The sequence below is a fragment of the Octopus bimaculoides genome, chromosome 5, assembly GCF_046866305.1.
Source record: "Octopus bimaculoides isolate indiv1 chromosome 5, ASM4686630v1, whole genome shotgun sequence".
Taxonomy (NCBI): Eukaryota; Metazoa; Mollusca; class Cephalopoda; order Octopoda; family Octopodidae; genus Octopus; species Octopus bimaculoides.
The window spans coordinates 33,326,663-33,353,162 of NC_142932.1; the positions used below are offsets into that span (position 1 = coordinate 33,326,663).

Below are 26,500 nucleotides of genomic sequence, written 5' to 3' on the forward strand. Positions count from 1 at the left end.
CTAAAAAAAAAAAAAAAAAATCAGTATGTTTTAGAACAAATTGAATTCCAAGTTAAAATTTTTATATAACACGCTTATAATATATTTCTGCAACAAAATGTAGTTGCCAACAACATCATGCGTCAGTCATAGAGATGTATATCATACGGGCTTTTAATGAGAGCTAAGTAGCGGGAAATATGTAATTTCAAACTATTGCACATATTCATTCAATATTTCTTTATTCAATACATGGGTAACACATTTCATTTGACATTGCATCATTTGTCTGGCTGGCAATATATTCCAGCTATTTCTTTATAAGAATAAAAGTGAGCAGCCAAACTTCTATAGGTCTAACTAAAGATGGTGCCTGCATTTTTACAGGACTATTTTAGCTGCTTAGAGCTGACATTACAATCAAAGAAGTTGTTGTGAATATGAAGTTTAAATATTTATTTATCCAGACTTCATTAAACGTACATTATTTACATTTGACGTGTATTTGTCCTCATCTTGTTTGTTGTAAACACAACGTTTCGGCTGATACACCCTACAGCCTTCGTCGGGGGTCTTGCTGAAATTCTGAACCTGGTTTCTCATTCCTAAGGCATGTTTCGATGTTATTATTATTATTATTATTATTATTATTATTATTGTTAGTAGTAGTAGTAGTAGTAGTTGTATTCAGGTTATTGATAAACGAGGAAATATTTATGTTTTGGTAATTTCAACATTCAAAAATGATTGTTTCTTTTGTTTTAAAATAACATCGAAAAATACCTTAGGAATGAGAACACAGGTTCGAAATTTCCCCAATACACCTGATGAAAGCTGGAGGGTATATCAGCTGAAATGTTGTGTTAACAACAAACAAGATGAGGACAAATATCCGTCAAATGTAAATAATGTACATATTAAATATCATCTCTTAAATATAGAACTGTATTCAGTAAAAGTATTTTATGGTATTTTGAATTAAATTGTAATATGTAGTTCCTGACTTGTTTCTCGTTCTTATCCCCTCTTTTTAATTATAGATGAAGCAGTAGGTACCTGAGGACATATACTTTATTTTATAATGTCCGCCAGCAGACGTTAATTTTCACAACCACATATATAATTGTTCATCTGAATGTTTCGGATTCCAAGGTACCAACGGATGTGTCGATATGCCGAGTTCTGTCTTGATGATGTATATAGTTATCACCATTTTATAGAGAACAGTGGTCAATTGAATTTAAGAAACATTTAGAATAGCATATACATTTCTTAGTAGTTATGAAAGTAAACATAACTAGACGGGGTTGTATGGTAAAAAGTTTGCTTCCCAATCACATAGTCCTGGTTCAGTCCCACTGTGTGGCACCTTGGAAAGCATCTTCTGATATAGCTTCGTGCCGACCATTGTCTTGTCAATGGATTTGGAAGATTGAAAGTGAAAAAAGTCAATGATGTATATGTGTATATACATACATGTATATGTGTGTGTTTGTGCGTGCGTCTGGGTGCGTGTGTGTGTGTGTGTGTGTGTGTAATTTTGTATCTGTATTTGTTCCCTCACCACGACTTCACGTCCGGTGCTAGTGTGGTGACATCCCTGTAACCTAACGGTTCGACAACACGGACGATAAAATAATTACCAGTCTTATAAAAAGTAAATAATGGGGTTGAAATATTTGACTCAAAATTCTTCAAGGCGGTGCCCCAGCATGGATGCGGATTGGTGACTGAATCAAGTGAATAATAAGAGATAAAAGATAAACACACACACACACACACACACACACACACACACACACACACGCAGACACACACACGTAAACACACGCACGTACATATGTTATAATGTTATAACGCATCAAAATGTGCACTGAAAACACTTTAGATCATCCATATCTAATTATTCTATGCATGTTATTTGCTTTCTCCGTTGCTTATTGATTGATAGATATGTTTAGTCGAAAGTTATGATGTCGACGTAATTCATTGTAATTCTTGTCTAAAGCCCTGCTCTGCATTCGATTGCATGCATTTACTTGTCTTAGACTTTCTCGTAGTGTTTGATTCGTGACCTAATTTCTTTTCATTTTATGACGAACATTGATTTTTCTCAGCGTTCAAGCCTAGAAGTTCTTTAAGAAGTTTTCCTGCATACGAACAATACAATATCACTCTCCAATAATTTGTGTTGTGGAATTGCTGATATAGAAAGCTATCTGCCACATATGATTAGCTCGGCCTGGAACAAATGTCATAATTATAGACGTAAGGATTCTATAACGATTGCCCTTGATCACGAAATTAAATTATAGACCAAAACGGTGTTGGAGCAATGATTACATTTCGATGCATTGTGCTTGTACAATTATATAGGTGTAAATAAAGTGAGAATTTAGAAGCAATTTTGAATGAATATGTTACGAAAATATACAATTGTAAATGTTGAGTGAATTAGCAGTGGAGTTAATGATATAAAACGTAGAAAAATCGAGTGTATTCCCTTTAGTTCAGTGGTGAATAACATTTCTTCATGTAATTGATAGAGATTTGAATCTGTTCCAAGATATTAACACACATGCGGTTCTAATTTTAATTCCCCTACTGAACAAAAAATAGATAATTATCCTACCAACCCATTACTTTAGAATTAATATTTGTTAAGGTAAACATTTAAATCTAAACTATGTCTATTTTTATAAGCTCTATGAACGTAAACGAATATCCTTGCTAAATTTCGTAGTATAATTTGTAATAATTTTGTTAAGTATCCACAACACAGAAGTATCAATCTCTTAATACAATTGTATGACGTTATGTCTGCAGGACATCGAAGTACTTATGGTTGAAAAAGTATTTGATGATATCTACTTGGGCAGGTCCGGAATAAAGCGAAACAGCAAAATCAAATCTAAATGTGCTACAGACGTAAATTTATACGTTATCGTGCGAGATCCTTTACGTACGAACCAAACATTCATCAGGTACAGCACATTGCCTTAGAAAAAGCGAGGGGTAAAAATTAGATAATTTGAACGCTATATTCTTGAGAAAAGGTACTTGTCATACGTCGAATTCAAAAGTTGTGAATCTACGATGTAAAGTGACACTAAATACAATTTAAATAAATGAAACTAAAATATTTAGAAATACTTGTAATGTGTTTATAATTATATTCTTTTATTCTTGTATTCTAATACGTGTTTCAGTCATTGGATTGCGGCCATTCTGAAGCACCGACTTTAGTTGAGCAAATCGATCTCAGGACTTATTCTTTTGTAAGCCTAGTACTTATTCTATCGGTCTTTTAAGCCGATCCGCAACTTTATGGGGATGTAAAACACCAACATCGGTTGTGAAGCGACGTCGGAGGGACAAACAAAGACACAGAGACATACATACATACATACATACATACATACACACACACACACACACACACACACACACACACACACACACACACACACACACACACACACACACACACACATATATATATATATATATATATATATATCCACTTACAAGAATTTGGTCGGCCCGAGGCTATACTAGAAGACTCTTGCCCAAGGTGTCACGCAGTGGGACTAAAACCAGAACCATGTGATTGGTAAGCAAGCTATTTACCAGACAGCCACTCCTATTTATATTTATAGACAAATCAATGTTATTCGAAAATGCATAAATTAGAAACAATAAACAATTACTGTTGACTTAACATGTATTCTATTCTGAATGTGTTTTCGAAATTAGATTATTTCAGAAAAAAATCGCATTCGGATTCATAATAATGTATTTATGTAATTATATTCAGAATCTTAAAATTATTAAATTTAAAATGCTAAATCGACTTTAGTCAACATATTCACCAAATCTCATGTTATCAAGGAAATCCTATTCCTCATAGGCAACAAATTTTGTTATGAAAAAGGTATTTGATATTAAGACTGAATCACCTTCTATCTTCCCCCATCTCTCTGCCCGACAAACGCATAAACACGCGAACCTATATTTATGTATGTATGTATGTATGTATGTATGTATCTATCTATCTATCTATCAATCTATCCCTCCCTCTCCCTCTCCCCTCTGTCTCTCACTCTATCTCTCTCCTCTGTTCCCCCTCATATCTCCCCCCTCTCTATCACTCTCTGTCTGTCTGTGTGTCTGTTTTTGTCTCTCTCCCTCCCCTTCTCTCTCTCTCTCTCTCTCTATATATATATATATATATATGTGTATGTGTGTGTGTGCGTGTACCTACTTTGTATCTCTCTCGTCCTCTCCCCCTTAATTGTGGACTTTCTCCCTTTCTCCCTTCCTTGTCTTCTCAGTCTCCCTCTCTTTTATTCTCTTTTCCCTCTATTTACTGCCTACGCGGGACCCTTTCGGCACCGGACGCTTAGGTTGCAGGTCAGTATATATCTCCTCTCTTCCTATTTCTCTTTTTATATCCATTCAAGATTACTTCCAGGCGTTACTCATCACTGTCTATTGTTTGGGCGAAACGTCGTATTTATTCTGTCTTTTCCAATCATTTAAAATTACATTTGTTTATTTTCTTCCGTCCACTCTTTATAATTTTGTTTGCTTGATTCTCTGCTAATTCTCGGTAAATTTTGCGGATGCCGCTAATATGCCGAATCGCGAAATAACGATGGTGGGGGTCAAACACAGACAGAAATACGCACACACAGACACGCACATACACACATACACACATGCACACACATACAAACGCATACATACATACATTCATTCGACGAGCTTCTTTCAGTTTCCATCTACTAAATTCTCTCAGAAGGCCTTGGTCGGCCGGAGCCTATAGTAGAAGACACTTGCTCAAGGTGCCATAAATTGGGACTGAACCGAGAACCATGTGGTTGGGGTGCAAGCTTCTTATCACATAGCCACTCATGTTTATATTATTTGATAATTATTCAGATATTTCTAAAATATTCGGCGACTGCAGAAAATAAAATAAATGCATTACATTAGAAATATATTCGGGCATTATAAATAGCAGGAATAGATACGTTCTTCTATGAAAAATTATTTGATTGCAATATTGACATTTTCGGAACGAATACATGTTAATTCATGTTAAACGTTATAGTCAACATGTTTTTTTTTCCTCAATTAACATCCCATAAAGTTTACACCGTAATTAGATACATGCTAAGAACATTTCCTCGAAGCTACATCTATTTAGATTCAGTTCAAATGTTGACACATTTCATTAGTTATTCGATATTTAAAACACAGCCCTAATAACAAATATCAATATAATTGTAAAAGAATTCTTGCAATACATAAAATAAAACAAATTTTGAGACTAAACGAAGAAATAATGGTACCGGCTTTATTGATTCCATTAACCATTTAATAATTAAATACTAATGACATAGAAGAATATAAACTCTTTTGATTAAAACAAAAATGTTACTCAAAGGTTATTCCTGGACTGCAGGTGGTCCATTTGTAAAAACATTAAAATAGAACAAAGCCCACTAGACATATATATGGCGCATTTCATTTCTCGGTTTTCTTAACTATAGGTTATATTGAACTTTTGTTTTATATTGAACTCATGTAATAAAATGTTACATGTACTTTCTGAAACTTACCTCATACCTCTAAGCACACACGTATGTACATTCATATAGATTATAGGTTCTCAAAGCGGGTGCTACATCCCCCCCCCCGGTGGGCATTGACACGGTAGACTGGGCGCCGGTAGCTAAGGGTGCGGTAGAGAAAATGGGTGGAAGGCAGTGGATTGGAGGGCGCTATGAATTCATTATAATATTATCATAGTATTGTATACAAATTAGATAATATTATATTAAATATCAAAGTATTCATTATGTATATATATATATATATATATATATATATATATATATATATATATATATATATTAGTAAAACATAAAATATTTATCTATTTATACATGAAAATAGGGGGCACGGTTTCAGTCATTGAGACTTTTTCAACTGTAAGTATGGAAAACAATTATGTTTTGGAAAAATTAAAAGAAAAGTTTTTAAAAGAATATTTGCATAGTATTCAAATACAAGGGGCACTTTCCTGGTTTCTGCCTGTCTCTGTCTCTCTTGTTTACTTTTGTGGGGTCGAGGTCCTTGGCAGGGAAGAATATATATATTGATATGTGTAACAACGATTGTATTGACCGTGTCTTCGAAATTCCGTCTCGCGAATACCATCCTCGGGCTGTGACCGACAATTCGAAGAGGACATTTTCAAATCAAAGACGTTCCTGATATTACTTCTTCATGGAATTCGCCATTTGAAATTCACTATGAGAATACAATTGCCTCAAAATACAAAATATTCTTAGATGAGTTCATCACCTCTTTTGAGAGAAATTTAAAGAATTTGTGTACACAATATTGCGTGTGTGGCACTTCTAGTTAGCATGTCTTGCTCACATTGTTGTAACTATGAATCAATAACAAAAAATGTTGGGCAAATAAATCTACACATATGTCTTGGGCTTTGCTATCACCCTGTGAATCATAAATCAAGAACTTAGATTTAAAAACATGTCAATGTAATCGTTTGAGATCTTTTTTAATATTCCGAAGCAGAAATATGGAGATTATCGCGAATTCTCTTTAGTGTAGCAGCAACTCTACTACAAAATGTTATACGCTGTATAATTCACGGTATAGATGGTATTGTGATAGGAAAACCTTGTGGAATATAATATTGTGTCTGTGCTACGATTTTATTGATTAGAAATTTTGAAAAATGTGTTCTCTGAAATGATAGTTTCACAATGTACAGGAACGTGTATTGTAATTGCATCGTAACATTACATAGAGGAAGAGAGATTCAATGTATGTGTTTTGGGTACGGTGCACTTCTATTTTACGATATTCTTTTAGTAAGCCCAATGACACTTATGCTATTCTGTTGGATAAAACATTACTTAATTTAATTGAACATGCAAGGTAGTCACACCAACATGCCTTATCAAAATATCGAACATTTAAAACCAAGAGATATTATGCTGAAGTAAAAATATAATACTTAAATATATGAACTCCAGCCGGGGCATATTCTATCATTGTATTATTTTATCACATTGTAATTCTATTAAACGGAAACAATACTACAACAAATGCAGAATTATATTAAATATTTAATATCCATATTCCTTATAAGGTATCATTCTTTAAAATCAAATACGTAGTTTCTAAAATTATAATTCTGTTTCTTGTAGTATAAGTCTTCCTCTTTTATTCCAGAGGTCATTCTATACCTCACCTCGCAGAAACGTTATGTTACTCCTAAAAGAAATATTGCAACAAATCAACTGTTAATAATAATGAAGGAAGATCGTGATGCACATTGAAGTAGAATACTTTTTTCCCCGTTAACTCGATACGTAAGGATTCTTTCATAAAACCGAGGGGAAAAAGCGATTTTAGGGAATACAGGTAGTTTGTATAGTCGTCGTTCTTCCCTTCTGCAGCCGGAAGAAGAAGCCATATAACATAAAGTATAAAATTTGAAATTGTCAAATATTGCAATGACAAAAGGATCACAACGGCTGTGGCAGTAGTCGTCGCTGTGGTGAAGTTGTGTTGATGATGATAATGATGATGATGAAGATTGTAGTGGTGGTGATGGTGTGGGTGCTGGAGCTGTTGCTGCTGCTGCTGATGACACTAGTGATGATGGCAGGGGTTGTCGTTTGACGGGGAGAGCAGCAGTGACAGAGATGGTGATGATGACGCCGACGACGACGCTGATAATAATGAAATATTATGGTGTTAATGGCGATAATGCTGGTGGCGATAGTAGTATTATTGTTCTGCGGGAGACAGACACATTAATTTATAGACTAAGAGATAGATAGATAGATAGACAGACAGACAGATGGACATTCTGACAAGGTGCGTTGGGTAAATTGTCACCATTTTATATTTTCAATTTCGCGCACGCGCATTGATTGCTTTGGATTTTGTCGACTACACAATATGGTAGGGTCTGTTGGGTACCACTGTATAGTAGAGCATGTAAGGTCTGTTGGGCACCATGACGCAAATCACACAGATATTTGGAAACGACATGCTGCACTGCTTGGAATTCGCACCGGAAGCTTCAATACGAACATTTCAGAGTGCTGGGATGTCAATCTGTGGACAGTGCAGAAGAGTTGGATAAATCCATTGTTGATTACTGAAGTACGGTATCTCGCAAAACTCATTCTGATCGTTCTGATAAGCAAAAATCTCTTGAATTTGAAGGCGGGATGCAAACCATGATTGACAACGATCCCTCCACGTAAATCAGGTCCATCGCCAGGGACATGGGAGTGTCTGAGTGTCTTATTAGGCATGTAGTGTAGGAAGACTTTCGGTATTCCTCATGCAAGATGAGAAAGGGCCAATTTTTATCGTAAGTCATCAAGGACAAGAGGAAAGACTGCGTTACGAAGCTTTTGAACAAACTTAAGCATCCCCTCTAATCGAAAATGCTTTGGTGTTTCTCAGACGAGAACAATTTATGCCAGAATCATATGGTGAATTCACAGAACAACCGTTGGCTTCCCGTGTCCCCAAAACACGTCCCGAGAGTGATAAAAATCAAACATCATGAGATTTGATCAGAATTGATCAAATATGTATCAGTGTAAAGGGGTTTGTCTTATGCTGGGTGACCTCATCCGGGCCGATGCTTACGATGGTTTGTACCTCTAATTCAATGCCTGAAGGAGATAATATATCTGTTAGTGATAACACGAAATTGCTTTTGTATAGAGTACTTAATAGAAAAGTGAGTTTTATTTTATTTAGGTTTAAGATTGATTTTAATGTTGTTTTACCTGGCATTCACGTAGGAAAAAGGGTTGGCCATTAAGGTTTTTTATTTCTTTTTTAAACGTGTGGCAAAGTTCGATTTTTCGAATGGCCAATTAAGTCAAACGTTGGATGTAGTCCTAGAAGTGAAAAACTTTAAACATCTATACTCTAAACTGTGCTAAATTCAAAGTATGTAAGCTAAATCGGTAACGCTAAAATAAGTAGAATTTTTTTAAGAGAAGAACAAAAATTGAATATAACAAAAACATAATGACGGCAAATTTAGGTAAGTGATACCACGAGCAAAATACGAGATAAATAAATTAGTAAATAAAAAGGCAACACCGACTCAGTGTTTGCTTATTCTGAAGATAATGGATAGACTGAGAAAATGAGACTCTTTAGGAAAAGGCTGAAATATAAAGGAGGTTCTACGCGAAAGATGGAGCATACTTGCTCTATGTCTCGTGGGCATCGGTACCATTTTCCTCTTTCTCCGTTCTTCCATTCTCCGAACTTTCCATCTTTCCGACGAAGGGCTACGCCCGAAACGTCATACACTCTCTCTTTCTTTTCCTGAGCGTCCAATAATACTATCCATATCACGTCCTCACTTTGTTGTTTTTTTGTTTTTTTGTTATTGTTTTTTTTAACTATATATATATATATATATATACACGGAACAGATCTCAAAGAGAAACTTCTCTTTGAGATCTGTTCCGTGTACCACACGACAGCAGCAGCAGCAGCAGCCAGAGGCACATCAACAACTTCGTCCAACGATGACCACCACCGCCGTCGCCACATCAGCAGCACGAGACTACGACTACTACCAAGCAGCCTCTTCACCACCAGCGTCAACACGACTTACTATGTACACCAAACTAAACCACCGCGGCACATCTCTCTCTTCGATTATGTTAGGTGACTTGGCTTCACCACGATAATAAACAGACAAGATATTTCAGCCAACGACGAACATCTGTATAACAAGAATCACGGCCCGGCATGGAAGCCACCACATCACAACTAGTGATCAGCACTGCCACACACACAGCCTCAACTCCTTTCACATACAGACTCATGCCTTTATATATTTATATACTTAATCCTTTATATTGAACACTCAATATTTCATCTATTCAATAAGACATTTTCCATATATTCAATAAGACATTCAATACTTTATTTCATAGTACCATCCATTTTTATTTTATTTTATATTATATATTGTATATTATATTATATATTGTATATTCCATATTCTATATCCCACATTGGTTATGCAGGAATATAAATAAAACATATAAAACAGACAGTGTTGGAACGCTTTTAAACAAAATAATATATATATATATATGCATATATATGCATGTGTATGTATGTATGTATGTATACACTAAATTCGTGGATTCATACTTGCCTTTATGTCGTGAGAGTGTATGTGTGAGGAAAGCTCGTGTGTCTACGTGTATGTGTTTCTACATCTGTTTATCAGTGTAGAAAATCTACATATTTTTCTTTCTGTTTGTAAGAGAGAAAAGGATAAAAGAATATATCCAATGTTTAATATATTATCCCGTCGTATATATTGTCTACCGAATAATAGGTAGCTAAATATATCTTCAAGAAAAATGATGTAAAGATATCAAAGCTGAAACAAAGCATTAACTTGCACTACTTGGCATCCTGGTCTCGTATACCGATGTTTATTTTGCCTGCAGTTCTATCAGATTTTCAAGTACGTTGATGTGTGAACGATAGTGTCCATGAAAACAGATTTGATCTACAGATTACGATTCCCCCGAGTGCAATCGTCTTTTAATCGATACCTTCAGTTGTATGTCTACTATTTCTTTCATACGCAAGAAATACACCCATTAACATAGTCCTGTTCATGTATTCGTACAATTATTTACTCGCATATTTTACATATATACACACATGTATGCACATGTACACATACATATCGAATGCATGCTCTAATGTTACTGCAAAGGCATACAGACATATATTTATATATAGGTATATACGTACGTATGAATCTATATGACGATATGCGTGTATATTTACGAGATTGCTGTGTTGATGCGCATGCGTAAAAATATATGTGTATACGATGTTTGAGTAGGTATGTATATATTCCGTGAATATTAATGTGAATTAATTGAAGCACATAGATGAGTTTGCACAAATACTATTGTTTTTTTCAATTGGAAATTCTCCTTACTGGAAAAAAATGTCTAATTACATGTATAGCGATACCATTAATTACGGTGGGATAATTTCAAATACCATCGGGTCAGATTTACTGCAAATTGGTTGCCTATTAAGGGCATAGTCTTGAATTAGCGTGTCGAAGTACAGGTGAAACAATACAGCAACAACATATACATACACACACACACACACAGATACACACACACACATATATACATACAAATTCTCTATTCGCATATCTCTCAACGACAGATATTCAATAACTACTCTAGAGTAAAGATTATTTGCCAACATAACGTGTCAGTCGAATGTTATATATATACATATATATATATATATATATATATATATATATATATATATATATATATATATATATATATACACTAGCCACCTTATTATTGGTGTATATAACGGTAATAATACGACTTTATTTACATTTTCTTCTTTACGATAGTTTCTTTTAAACGGAGCGAGACGTTTATAGTAAGAAACGCACACGAGCTAACGTAGTGACTATTTTCGAAATAGATGTAAGACGCTGTTTTCAACTGATGATCGCAAAGCATGTTTATCATGCAAAGCGAGAAATAGGTATTGAAATAGGTATTATTTATCTTTGTATTCCAATCAGAGGTAAGCCTATTTCTGAAGTGTTCATTGCATTGTTTGCGTGTATCTTTATCGTAATTTTTATGGTGGTTTTTGAAGAACTGGCTCTGATTTTGGGAAGTGGTATTTATACCCTACTTTTCTTAAGTTACTATATATATATATATATATATATATATATATATATATATATGTGCCTACATAAATTTTGATACGCACATACATGCGCATAGACATATACATATAAACAGACTCAAATGCACACACATATACACACACATACATATACACGCATAGAGGCTCATACGCGCACACACATACACACACAGATACACGCATACACACATACACGTATATATACAGACTCACACTCACACACACATATACACACATATATATACATATATAGAAATCCATACGTACACACGCACACATACACATATGCATATCATTCATACAAACTCATAGGCAAAGACACACGCACACATACACACACAAATACATATACATACACACACAGACACGCACACATACACACACATATGTATTTATACATATATGTATGTGTGTGTTTATGTGTTCTTACGTGTGTGTATATATATTGCGTAAGACTTCAAACTGCATCAAATATCGGGGCTGTAGTAGGGTGTTTCCATAATTCTGATGAGTGGAGCCACCACCTGGCCACCGTCGTTCCCATGTTTACTTGGATATTAGATAAGAGCTCCATTATGCAATACATGCGCTCTCACGGATAAAAGAAATTATTTCGAATCTGAAAACATAAGTCGAATCCTTTTAGATAACCTTTGTTGTTCCCTCAAATTGTGAATAGATTTTCCAGAATACGTTTCATTAAAACTGTACAATTAAACTTTATAATCAAATGACGTCAATTCCTATGAAATAAACGCATCTACATAAATTTCTATTTCAGTAATAAATTTTGAGAATTTTTTCATAATTCCTAATATGCGAAATCTAAATTGGTAAATGTATAGATAAATGATTTAAGAATCGAATGAACAAAATGCATTATACTTATGCCAAATTAAATCGATAATTAAATCAATAATTTGTGAATATAACACATTGAAAAAAATTCTAAAGTAATTTATAAAACATTTAAGCATAAACGTAACTATGTCTAGACATTTAAACTGCCTTATATTTGTGTATATTATGCTACATATGCTATATATATTATATACACATTTCATATATTCTTCTATGGTGCAGTGCGTACATATAAATAATACATACATACATACATACAAGAAGAGGGGTGATTCTGGTTTCCAACTACCCTCCAACATGGCTGAAGGGAGCAAGAATTTCTGACACATAATATCCATTATTTTATGCATATGTATGCATAGCAGTACTGCAAATCTAGCAAGTATGCAGACGCACGAAAAAAGACACACACACACACACGCACACACAAACACACACACACACACACACGCATACACAAACACATTCCCTATATGTATATTGATTTCTGACATGTTATAAGGATTATTCATTCCAATTCACTCCTAATCTCTTATTCATTTAAAATTTTGGAGTTTGAAAATATAGAGAATGGTGAATGAAGTAGAAATTTTAACATTTAGATAAACACATGGATTTTAATGCGTTCTATGTTTACAAGAATATATGTGCTCATGCATTTAAGTATATACATATATACATACGTAAATACATATATATACATAAATGTATTTACATTTATACATAGATATATATGTTATATATATATATATATATATATATATATATATATATATATATACGTGTGTTTGCGTTTGGGTGTGTCTATACAAGCGCCTGTGTTTATGTGTGTGTGCGTGCGGGTGCATTTGGGTGTGTGTTCGGGGTCATGGTAAGTTGATTGATCTTGTGTCTTCCGAAATATATCGGATTATATATAACTTAATCTTACAGAAGTATAGAAACTGAAATTTGTTGAATTGCCATCAAACGCTACGAAAAATCATAGCTAAACAAATCATAGTTAAACAAATAATATGATATAATCCTCAGTAATCTGAACTTTAATGGATTCAAAATACATTATTTACGTGCAAAACAATAATAATAATAATAATAATAATAATAATAATAATAATAATAAAGAAAATTTAGTCAAGAATACACCATAAAACATTACAGTACAGAAATGTCAGTTATGAAAGTCTCAAAAGTTTAATTGTTTATCGATTTCAGTATTGATTTAAGAATCAATAGCGTAGTCTTTAATTGATAGAAGGCCTAAATGCATCGGTTTAATTTTCACTAATTAAGCATTAACATCAATGATTGGAAATATGTCTGTGAATGTGTGTGTATATATATATATATATATATATATATATATATATATATATATATATATATATATATATATACACACACATTCACAGACATATTTCCAATCATTGATGTTAATGCTTAGTGTATATATATATATATATATACACACATTGACAGATATATATGTATGTGTATTAGATAGGTGTGTATGAGTGTCTGTGTATGTATGTGTATGTGCGAATGTGTGTTTGTGTGTATGTGTGCATGAGCCACAAACGTCAGGAGGAATAAGAGGTTAACGTAGCTATTTACCCCCTTGAGATCCGTAGGATTATAGCCCTAACACGGCTTTCATCGAGTGATAATATTTTTATTGTATAATATTTCACATGTGTGCAACAGTATGCCTGGTAAGTATTTTTCTATATAATTGTACATGTATGAATAAATATGGATGTAGAAGCTTACTTTTTCAGATCAACTAGACATCGTGATTATACCGATGCTTCAACTCTCAGAAAATAGTTTTATAATACGGAGTATGTATGTTGGTGCAGACATGTAAAATGCTTCATTATACACTGCAGTTGTTATTGCAAGACGAAGGGCGCAAAGTGGAAAATAGTTGAGAATCCACATCATATGTTAACGTATCAAAAAATACAAGCTATGAACTCCACTGTAATATATCTGAAATTTTCAAGGCTTGGAAACATAGCAGTTTCTGTTGGCGAACGAGATAATATCACTCTCTCCGGATGGTGTAGCTGTAATCTTTAGGTCACAAACCGCTCAACCTTATGACATTACGATCAAAGGAGGCATAATCTTTATTCTCTCTCTCTCTCTCTCTCTCTCTCTCTGGCCTTTCTCTGTTTTCTTTCTCCTTTTTTTGGTTTTTCAACCTTCCACCTGTTATTTCTACTCCATTCTCGCATTTTCTCGTTTCTTCTTTCTTCCTATCTACACGTTTTCGCTTTTTTTTCCGTCAATCATAATTCTTTTATTGAATGTAACATTTGCGTCCTGCTGACGGGAGATGTCGCTTCTATGAGGATTACGGGCCAGTGCTGGTCTTTTACTTGCATCCACTGTTCACCTATGCATTCTACCCTTAAGCCTGTTAATGCTAGTTGAAGCAGAGTCTCTTTTACCATTCTGACAAGTCGATCTTCACTCTATTCGCTCCAAAGCTATTTGCACAGAGATGTCGTGAGCATCTGACTGGCTTCTCTTCAGCTTGTTCTTATATCTCAGCTATGCTTGACGAACATTTCTGTGCTCACTATGACGTTGGCTCTACATGAAGATTTTGAGTATTCTTACGGTAAATCTTCTGACGACATGACCAGCAATTCTTAATTATGACTACATAAGGAAGATCACGCTTCCACGGATCGTATACTTGCTAAGTGCTTGTTACTGTTACTAGAATGTAGTCTGTTATTTCCAAAATAGTACAAATCATAAGCAAATTTGCTTCACATATAAACATTTTCACCATCTAGAATTACGCAGTTTTATTTGTATTTTAAAAACTAACATAACAAAAGCATTCAAAATTTTATCTTCTTTCGCTTGTATGCGTTTACAGACTAATATATAGGTGTTTATGCATATCATTCCATGTGTATCGCAGTCTGTCTGTCTATCTCTTCCTCTTCACCCCATCTCTCTCTAACTCTCTCTCTCTCTTTCTCTCTCTCTGTCTGTCTGTATATATATATATATATATATATATATATATATATATATATATATATATATATATACACACACACATACACACACACACATATATATATATATATATATATATATATGTATACATAAGTATATGTGTGTCTGTGAGTCTATGTATGCATATATACATATACATACGTACATATAGGTTAGTAGCGTTTGGATACGTATATATATGTATATATATATATATGTATGTATGTATGTATGTATGTATGTAAATGTATATATATAAATAGGTATCAAAACGCTACATATCTAGATTCTGATACTAGATAAGGTAAGCAGATTTATCGATTACTAACAGTCAATATTTACTTTTAAGTTTATAGTTTTATGGTAGAATTATTTTATAAAGATAAAGGTAACATCGTGGTTTGTTTAAAGGCGATTATATGATTTAACAGTACTGAATCGGTTACAAATATTTTTTAAACCTGTTCACTTAAATCAAAACCGCGGCGGTTGTTTTTTATGTAAAATTGTACATTTATATAAGATCGTATATTTCATATTTTGACAAGTGTTTCTCTGCTGCAGACATTTTATCAAATCTCGTCCGGTTTTCTATGCGTGCAATCACACGCCGCTCACACGACCGCACATCACACACATACATAACAATGTCTATGAATATATATATATATATATATATATATATATATATATATATATATATATATATATATATAAGTATGCATGTATGTGTTTTGTTATTCTTTTATTCTTTCCTTTGTTTCAGTCATCTGGCTGCTACCATCCTGGAGCACCGCCTTCGGCGGAGCACATCGACCCCTGGATTTATGGTTTGTGAGCCTAGTACTTACTCTATCGGTCTCTTTTGCCCAACCGATAAATTACAGGGACGTAAACACACGAACATGGGTTGTCAAACGATGGTAGGTGGACAAATACAGATGCAGACACACACTCACACACACACACATACACACACGCACACATGCACACACGAACACACACACACACACACATCTCTCTCTCTCTCTCTCTCTCTCTCTCTCTCTCTCTCTCTCTCTCTCTCTCTCTCTATATATATATATATATATATATATATATATATATATATATATATATATATATATATATATATTTATAAATAAGGACAAGGCGGGCTATTTAAGCTAGTCGTGTGCATACGTGCATATATATGTATATGTACGTCCGTATATGTAAGTATACTGTTTATATACATGTATTTGTATTTATGTACTGGAGTATATTCCACTGATGAAGGCAGAGCATTATTATTTATGCAAAGCCAGAAATCCAGGATTTGGAATTATCTTTATTTTACTGGTTTATTTGGTCTTCGTCTTCGCTAATCGTGCCATGCGGACATTTATTGTGGTTTTAGAGCCAGGATTTGACTGCTATCTTTTCAGCGTGGTGGTATCTCTTGATACCCTGTATTATAATTTTATATATATATATATATATATATATATATATATATATATATATATAGACAGTTTCTGTCTACCAAATCTACTCATAAGGCCAGAGGCTATAGTAGACGACCTAGACCTAACTTACGTACAGTCATCAAATATTTACAAATACAATTACAAACTGTCTTATACATCTCTGTGCCCGTTTTAGGTTTCGGGCCGATACATTGTTAAGGCATTTTTATTTTTATTTCATTTGTCTGTTTAATTAACATAATTAATATTCCTATTCCTCTACTCGAAACGTAAATGACTTTCTGACTTCCCGAGCGATGAACTAATCCATCTGATTGTTGTTCACACACCCGTCTTTGTCTCCGGTCTTTTTTGTTTTTTTGTTAATTCCAACTATATATATATATATATAGCCACCATATGTTGGCCCAAAGTTTCTGCAATTTATTTATAGTTTTGTCTGCGGGGGCAAAGCACCAAATAAGCTCTCATGAATTGGGTAACAGATATAGAGCTAAATCAACGTGAAATGCATTGTTTAGTACCAGGAAATTTCTGTGTTTAGATATGTATAAATTATATTATATATACATAAGACATATTCAGTTATATAGTATATTCTGGGATTTATATAACATTAAAAACAATCTAGTTTTTCTAACTCATGATATCAATATCTCGTTTCTCATTCTGCATTTTGTAGCATATAATTATGTGAACAGCGATGGACAAGTACTGTAATCGTGCTGGAGAACATCTGAGTAGTCGCAGACTTGAAGCAATTTGAAACTTTTAAATTTGTTGTACACACACATACGCAAAAATCTACAATTATGCTTACGTATACACACATATAAATATGCATGCATGCAAAGACAGGTATTTCTTTATGGATAAATATTTCACATCATTCATATTCAGAGCAACATTTCTTGAACTTGTGATAGTTCCATCACGTTGATGTATATGCATGTGCTGTCCATGAACAGCCAAAATAACTAGTTGCTTCATCAATATAATAGATGAAAATGACACTTTGCTTCGAGGTCTTGATTGATAGTGGTGCGCAATCCAACACATAACAAACACCAGGAGTAGCTATCTACCACGAACGTAACCTTCTATCTTCCCACGCATCATGACATTGCTGTGAAAAAGCATTTCTAATGAAATCTTCAAGAATATATTGACATGACAACCACACAAAAGCACATAAATATAAATACTAAAATGAGTTCGAACTTTTGTATATAAATAATACTGGTAGTGTATTCATCAAAAACAGTAACAGATGCAAGCGATTTGATATTGTTCTATGTGACAGAAAGTAATAGATAATCACTGTTAAAGCGTCCAGCTGCCGGGCTGACTTGAATATATAATCTAAATTCGGTAAAAGGGGAATAACTCTGGTGAACTTATGATGAATTTCCAGCTCTTGTGTCAGGGTATAGAATTTAATTTGATCCTATTATCATAGTTGTAAAAAGAAAAATAACACCAGCTCAGTCAAGACGTTCCACAATAGTAGGATTCCTTATTGTAGAACATTGGAGATTGATTTGTATTATCCAACTGTACAAAATATTGAAAGAAAGACAAGAAAAGAAAGAGACCTCGATATTATGTAAATAAAGGAATTTATCTGTAAAAATATGTGACAATTATTCGGTAGCAATGATAAACTCCGAGTTTCGGATGCCCGGGCGGAAAGATCATTTTCATAGCAATTTTCAATGGCCATATAATTGAAGAGATGGTGGCGTGGGTTTCCGCCCCGCTACGCTGATTTCATAAACAGTAAAAGGGACAAATCATAAATAATGCCGGTAGCTTATTCGCAATTTTACAACTCTGGGTCATATATAATACGGTTAAAGTACACTTTGGCTGCTGCTGCCGAAATCAATTATATATATCTATATATACATACATGTTTGTGGTGTGTATGTATGTATATGAATATATCTGTGTGAGTGTCTGTGTATAACGGAACATTTTCAACTGCGGCAGTTGTGCGATTTTAGCTATATAATTTTATTAATGAGTAAATTATAAATAAGTGTCTTGTTTACATGAGTTTTAAGAGAAAGATTTATTCTAATCCGTTTTAGTTTAAAAAGAACAATATGTTCTGTATAACTGAATTAAGTATTTTCCGTAGTACGCATTTCTATAGGGATAACAATAACGTTAATTGTAATAAAAGTAACAACCACATTTATATAACTGATGTACATATTTATACATTATCTCTCTCGCTCTCTCTCTCTCTCTCTCTCTCTCTCTCTCTCTATATATATATATATATATATATATATATATATATATATATATATATATATATTATATTATATTATATTATATTGTGTATATTATATTATATTATATATATATATATATATATATATATATATATATATATATATATATATATATATATATATATATATATATATTGTAGTATATTGCCACTTAAGTGTGGCTGACCCCTAGGGGTGGATGTTACTGTTGCTTTTAGCCCCAGGAGGACATCTCCTCCAGCTGGCTTATCGACACACTACTGTGTCCTGTTTGCCAAGGGAAGTTACCCCTCCCATCATGATCTGTAGCACGAACGGACCCGGGTTTCAGGGTTATTTCCCCTCGTCGACGTTCGATAGCCACTGATCTTTGATGAGAGAGATAAAAATCCTGGCAATCTTATATCTTCTTTTCCAGTGAAATTCTTCACTGATATCGAAAAGGTGAAAACAAGCAATGTTAATTCTCTAAATGAAGTATTAATAGTAACTGCACGATAAAGTGTAGTATATTGCCACTTAAGTGTGGCTGACCCCTAGGGGTGGATGTTACTGTTGCTTTTAGCCCCAGGAGGACATCTCCTCCAGCTGGCTTATCGACAAACTACTGTGTCCTGTTTGCCAAGGGAAGTTACCCCTCCCATCATGATCTGTAGCTTATCGACACACTACTGTGTCCTGTTTGCCAAGGGAAGTCAACCCCTCCCATCATGATCTGTAGCACTTCCCTTGGCAAACAGGACACAGTAGTGTGTCGATAAGCCAGCTGGAGGAGATGTCCTCCTGGGGCTAAAAGCAAAAGTAACATCCAACCCTAGGGGTCAGCCACACTTAAGTTGCAATATACTACACTTTATCGTGCAGTTACTCTTAATACTTCATTTAGAGAATTAACATTGCTTGTTTTCACCTTTTCGATATCAGTGAAGAATTTCACTGGAAAAGTAGATATAAGATTGCCAGGATTTGATCTCTCTCATCAAAGATCAGTGGCTATCGAACGTCGACGAAGGGAAATAACCCTGAAACCCGGGTCCGTTCGTGCTACAGATCATGATGGGAGGGGTAACTTCCCTTGGCAAACAAGACACAGTAGTGTGTCGATTAGCCAACTGGAGGAGATGTCTTCCTGGGGCTAAAAGCAACAGTAACATCCACCCCTATGGGTCAGCCACACTTAAGTGGCAATATACTACACTTTATCGTGCAGTTCCTGTTAATACTTCATTTAGAGAATTAACATTGCTATATATATATTATATTATATTATATTGTGTATATTATATTATATTATATTATATTATATTATTTTATATTATATTATATATATATATATATATATATATATATATATATATATATATATATATATATATATATATCTAATATTATTATTATTATTGTTCTTCTTCTTCTTCTTCTTCTTCCTCTTCTTCTTCTTTTTCTTCTTCTTCTTATTATTATTATTTGGCAGAAGTAACAGCGTGTCTGAAGACCACACCCCAGCACACACGCAAATACACACACATACCTATGCTTTTGGAGCGTGAGATATATAAAATCAAAGATGAGAAAGGAAATAGATAGATAGATAAATCGACATAGGGGAAAACATAGAAAGAGAAGGGGTGTTATAAGCATCCTCTGTGTTATCCAATGCTCTTCTGAATTTCGATGGGAACAATTTATTAAACCTATGAATTTTCTTTTCCTTTTTTTTTTTTTTTTGGTTTCCGCCAGCCACATTATCCTGCTTGTAATTCTCAAACATTAAAATACTATCATATTCTGGATACCTTCGGCGAGCAGCATCATGTGTATATATTTGCTCACTAATATATGCGATTCAGGCAAGTCGGCCATCTGGCAGAAACGTTAGCATGCCGGGTGAAATGCTGAGTGGTATTTCTTCTGCGTTTACGTTCTGAGTTCAAATTCCACCGATGTCGACTTTACCTGTCATTCTTTCAGGGTTGATAAGTTGCGTACCTGGGTCGATCTGATCGACAAGCCCCCTCCCCAACATCTCGGGCCTTTTGCCTAGAGAAGCAAATAATATATGCGATTTAAACACAGTGTCAGCACTGGAAGAAAAACGACCATATTTGGTATGAAGACAAAAGGTGTTCTGTCATCAGGATAATGTTCAGCCACATAATACGGGTATGACATTCCAAAAGCTGAAGCCGTTTGAATGGGAAATGATGCCTCACCCACCATATTCGCGGGACACCAGCCCGTTTGATTATCATTTATTCCGAAGTCTTCAAAGTCATTTGGACGGAAAAGATATGAATAGTGTAGATGAAGTCAGAATAATACTGGAGGAGTATTTTTCGTCACGGACAAGTGACTTTTGGACGAGGAGCGTTCTAAGTCTACGAGATAGCTGGAAGAGTATTGTAGAAAATGACGGAGAGTATATTTTAGATTCAAAAAGAAATTTAAATAATCTTAATTTTGAAAAATATAAGAAGTTTAAAAAACCACATCATAACTGGGACGACCCAATTTATTGCTATAGTTATTTTTCTTCAAAAGTGATGTATTGTAAGTCAACAAACATCGGTTTCAAATTTTGGCACAAGGCAGGCAGAGTCTAAGTAAATTACAGTAAAACTAGGACACAGTTGGTCGAAACGATGAAAATCAACGCTGACCTTGGCGGAATTTGAACTCATGATAACGAACGAATGCCGTTAATTATTTTGCCTGGCGTCCTAACACTTCTGCCAGCACGCCACCTTAAGTCATATACATATAAAATGACTTTTAAAAGCTTAATATTCATTACAAAAATTCTATCCGATATTTTTGCGCATGAAACATTCAATTTTAATTATTATTTTCCATGTAAATTTTCCATTTAACACGCAAATAATCATTTAAATTAAATGACAATGGTGGATATGATCTTAAGTGGAAACGCTTACACAAATAATTGAATTCAATTACGATGTTTTAAATTAAATATTATAAAAGTGAGGACAACTACTTAAATGAATCCTTGATTATAAACGGGAAAAGTTCACAAACCATTTAGCATAATTCCAAGGTATTACTTGAAATTCTTTAGAGTTCCAGAAATCGTATTTATAAAATTTTCTGAGCGTCACAATAAACAATATACAATAATCACAATAATTATATACTCACACATTTAAAATATCTTTTAAAACTTGATAGTTTCGAATAGAAATATCGACATCTTAGAACCTTCGAGTCCTACTATTTAAATCAAATTTGTACGCATGTTCTGCATTGAATATTATTAAATAATTCTAAATAACTTAAAGTTCTTATCTTGCAGTCATTATGTTCAGACTCTATATTCTAAAGCAAGCAAACATATATAACCATGGCCACAAGGCATTTTCATAAAGACAAGAACATATGACGTTTTACAGTGATATTAGAGGACGATAATTACACCGAGGAAGAGGGACTTGCTCTATAAATGACAAAAGCTTGGTTGGCTTCGTTGTTCATTCACAACAAAAGATCGTTTCTGAATGTTCACTCTACTTAGCTGTCTATCGTCTCGTTTGCAAAGGAGGGAATATAGAAAGATGTGGTTGTGTTGTTAAGAAACTCGCTTCCCTCGGGGAAGTGTTTTCCACTATTATGACGGGTTGACCGAAGCCTCGTCAATGCATATTGGAGATGAAACTGAAATAAGACCTGTATCTATCTTTAATTCGAAATCGCCATACAGATCTTAAATACAGATTAATGCGTTCGCAATTTGCTATTACATTAATAAGGGATTGTCATGACATTTAAAAAAAATACATCTATTGCACTGTGAATGAAAGCTATATTTAATAATTTCATTATTATAACAGAATGTATCCCATTTCATATTTTTATACTGTTTTTAATAAGTACTGGAGGTCGGCAAATAGCAGAGCTTATACATATCTGTGGTGATATAAATTTACTAATCCAAACAACATGCTGCATATATATAAGTTTTATTAATTTGCTAATACAAATATAATTTGTATCAGTTTGGTAACGCAAGTTATATATAAGAAAATGTAAGTTGTCAAGAACAAATACTATAGATTATTTCTGAGAGAGTCTTAGTTTGGAAACATTTAAACACTTGTTATATTATGTTATACTCTAGAATGTTATACTCTAGAGGCATAGTAGATTATACTTTTGCAAATTTTATCTGTACCCAGTAGTGCAATTTTCTGTATATTATATATATTTGTAAGTCCTGGTGTTTTTGTTATGTATTTGTCTGAATATTTGTTTATTATACCTAAGGCAACTACTATGATAGGAATTGTTTCTGTTTTTAGATTTCACATTCGAGTTATCTCAATTTCCAGGTCTTTGTATTTTGAAAGTTTTTCCATTTCTTTTAGAGAAACGTTGTCATCTGCTGGTATTGATACATCAATTAGAAAGCATTTTTTTTCTTCATGATCTTTGACAACTACATCTGGTCTATTTGCCTTAATTTCTCTATCTGTGTGTATTGGCATATCCCAAAGTATGGTTGCTTTCTCATTTTCAGTGACCTTTTCTGGCGTGTGTTTATACCATCTTTTTTCTGTTGTTATTCCATAGTGTTGGCATAGCTTCCAGTGTATATAGGTCCCAGCTCTGTCGTGTCTGTGAATATATTCCTTCTTAGCCAGGACTGGGCAGCCAGAGATAACATGATTTATTGTTTCTTGTCCATCTCCACATATTCTACAGTTACTTGTTATATTTCTTTTCATTATGTGTTTTTGGTAATTTTTGGTGGGGAGGCTCTGGTCTTGTGCAGCAATTAAAAATCCTTCAGTCTCTGCTTTGAGTCCTGAGCTTCTCAGCCATTGCTGGGATTTTTCTCTGTCTATTTCTTTCGCATGTAGTTTAGCCCAGTATTTAGCATGTAGGGGCTTTTCTTGCCATCGTTTTATCATGGTCCGTTGCTGTTCTAGTTTTAGTTTGGATTTCATTTGTTTTATAGCTTTTGTTGTTTCTTCTTCTTCTTCTTCTTCTTCTTCTTCTTCTTCTTCTTCTTCTTCTTCTTCTTCTTCTTCTTCTTCTTCTTCTTCTTCTTCTTCTTCTTCTTCTTCTTCTTCTTCTTCTTCTTCTTCTTCTTCTTCTTCGTATTTGTTACGTAGATTGATTTCTTGTTTGTATTTGTCAGCTTCCTTAAATACTGAAAACAGTTTTTTGTTTTGCTCGTGTTTTGTGGCTCTTTGTATTAGTTTCCCTTGCTTCTGGAGTAGGTATTTTTGCACTCCTATGGTGGTTATTTTATAATAGTTTTCTAGCTGTATAAGACCCCTGCCACCTTCTGTGCGTTGTATATATAGCCTTTCTATGTCAGATTTTGGGCGGTGCATCCTATATCCTGTCATTATTTTTCTTGTTTTCCTGTCTATTTTACATAGTTCGTTTAGTGTCCAGTTAAGGATGTCGTAGCTGTAGCTTATAACTGGGACAGCTAAAGTGTTGATACCCATTATGTTGTGTTTAGCATTGAGCTTTGTTTTTAGTATTGATCTAACTCGTCTATAGTACTCTTTCTTTATTTTTTCTTTCATTTGTGTATGTTGTATCCTATCTAGTTCATTGACTCCTAAATACTTATATGGTTGGCTTTCGTCTAGTTCTCTTATTTCATTGGCCTTATCTAGTGTTATATTGCTACTTTTAACTAATTTTCCTCTTTTCAGGGTTGCTTTGGCACATTTTTCTAATCCGAATTTCATATCTATTTCCTTGGTAAAGCCGTGTACTGTCTGTAGTAGTGTTCCTAGCTCTTTGTCGTTTTTAGCATATAATTTTAGGTCATCCATATATAGAAGGTGGCTCTCCCTGGAATATTCCTCTTCTAATGGGGATGGCTTTCGTTTTCACAAGTCCCTCTTTTGTTTGGAGCTGTAGCACTGTCTGCCATTTGTTCATTGAGTGCTCTATGTATTTTATGATAATTGGTGCCACCTTGTTTATGGCTAGTGTTTCCAGAATCCACGTGTGAGGCACACTGTCGAAAGCCTTTTCGTAGTCCACCCAGGCCATATTGAGGCCCTTCTTCTTTCTGCGGCTCTCTTCAGTTATGGCTTTATTGATCAATAATTGATCTTTACAGCCGTATGAGCCCTTGAAGCATGTTAACTGAATGTCTATATCCAGTTTAGTGTAAACAAGTTATATAGAAAACAATTACTGCAGAGATGTGACAGAGAAAATGCAAACTAATTAACAATATGGAAGCAACGCATGAGTTATAGTTAAACTGTCTCGGCATAATAACAGCATCCCTTATTATTATTATTATTATTATTATTATTATTATTATTATTATTATTATTATTATTATGTATACATATTTCGAAATGTCATTTTAGTATGCTTCGACTTTTCAAGAAAAGAGCAAATGCTTGTTTTGCAAGACCTTTCAGCCCTCGGCGATGTAAAAATATTATTCAAATGCAGTTTCTCCTGTCGGTTTGAAATAGAGTTTCCTTTCCTTTTGTTTTCCAAATGGACTGCCATTATATCATGTAAAAGAATGTATGTTTTCTAAGCCGTTATATAAAAACTGATTTCTTGAAATTATTTCTGCGTCTTAACTGTCATATCCAGTAAATATATCTCTCCGTAAACTACGAGTAAAAATGCCTACCTCTTTATAGTTGAAAATATCAAGTAAGAAGGTTAATTGTTTTAGCAGCAGGATGCCGTTATTCATTTCCACATTCATTTTCTCTCTATTCAGTGAAATACAATTCTAAGTATATCGTTCCAAATGCAGTAGCACAAAAATATATACTAGTGCATACAGATACACAAGAAAACCAATTGCTACGTAATTCACTGAAACTCAACAAAATAGATATAGGTTATATGAATACAGTCTGCTGATGAAGCAAAGATATACCTCTGATATATTAGTTTACTTGAAATATCATGAATAAAATATATGTTAACTTAATGTCTATATCCAGTTTAGTGTAAACAAGTTATATAGAAAACAATTACTGCAGAGATGTGACAGAGAAAATGCAAACTAATTAACATGTGACAGAGAAAATGCAAACTAATTAACAA

General features: G+C 33.9%; 1 protein-coding gene across 1 annotated transcript in view; it reads right to left on the bottom strand.

Moving 5' to 3' along the window:
* The window catches only part of LOC149135460 (uncharacterized), a 294,917-nt gene that overhangs the window by 207,448 nt on the left and 60,969 nt on the right, over window positions 1-26,500 (bottom strand). The window lies entirely within an intron of this gene.